Raw genomic sequence first — 711 nt, 5'->3', positions numbered from 1 at the left:
TGAATTGATTATCGCTTAGTTAATTGATTCTCAACAAATTCGGAAGTTAACGGTTGGAATCTGAAAATAATCTTTTGAAACCGAGGATTGAGTTGTGAACAAACGAACCAAAGGGATTTAGTCGTTTTATTACATTGTTTAACTACTGTTTCTGAATTTTATTTATGTTCATACTATCCAACAACAAAAACCCACTTGTGTGTGTGTGAGTATAAGGTGTTTGATGCTTTGCTTGAAAGATAATCCTTGGGAAACGACCTAGGAGTCACTTCCTAGTACTGCAGTTTTAATTGTTATATTATTTATATCGGGTACGGCCTCGATCATAGATCATGAGTTATATTAGGAATATAATGCATTCAACAAATATACATTTTAAAGCATATAAGATATTAATCATGCGAAACACATAATAAAGTTTGAGATGATTTTAATCAAGATAATTTTCATCAAGGATTTCAAGTTCTCTTTGAATAAAATAGAAAGTATCTCGTGAGAAGGGCTTAGTGAAAATATCAGCTAAATTCTTAGTAGTTTTAATAAATTCAAGCACACAATCGCCTTTTTGTACATAGTCACGCAAGAAATGATGTCTAATTTCTATATGCTTGGTTCTAGAATGCAAAACGAGATTCTTGGATAGGTTTATGGCACTTGTATTATCACATTTTATAGGAATCTTTTCTAGATTAAGTCCAAATTCCTTAAGTT

Source organism: Lupinus angustifolius, chromosome LG12 (genome assembly GCF_001865875.1).
Source record: "Lupinus angustifolius cultivar Tanjil chromosome LG12, LupAngTanjil_v1.0, whole genome shotgun sequence".
Taxonomy (NCBI): domain Eukaryota; kingdom Viridiplantae; phylum Streptophyta; class Magnoliopsida; order Fabales; family Fabaceae; genus Lupinus; species Lupinus angustifolius.
The sequence above is the reverse complement of the archived record's forward strand: the minus strand, read 5'-3'. Positions refer to the sequence as shown.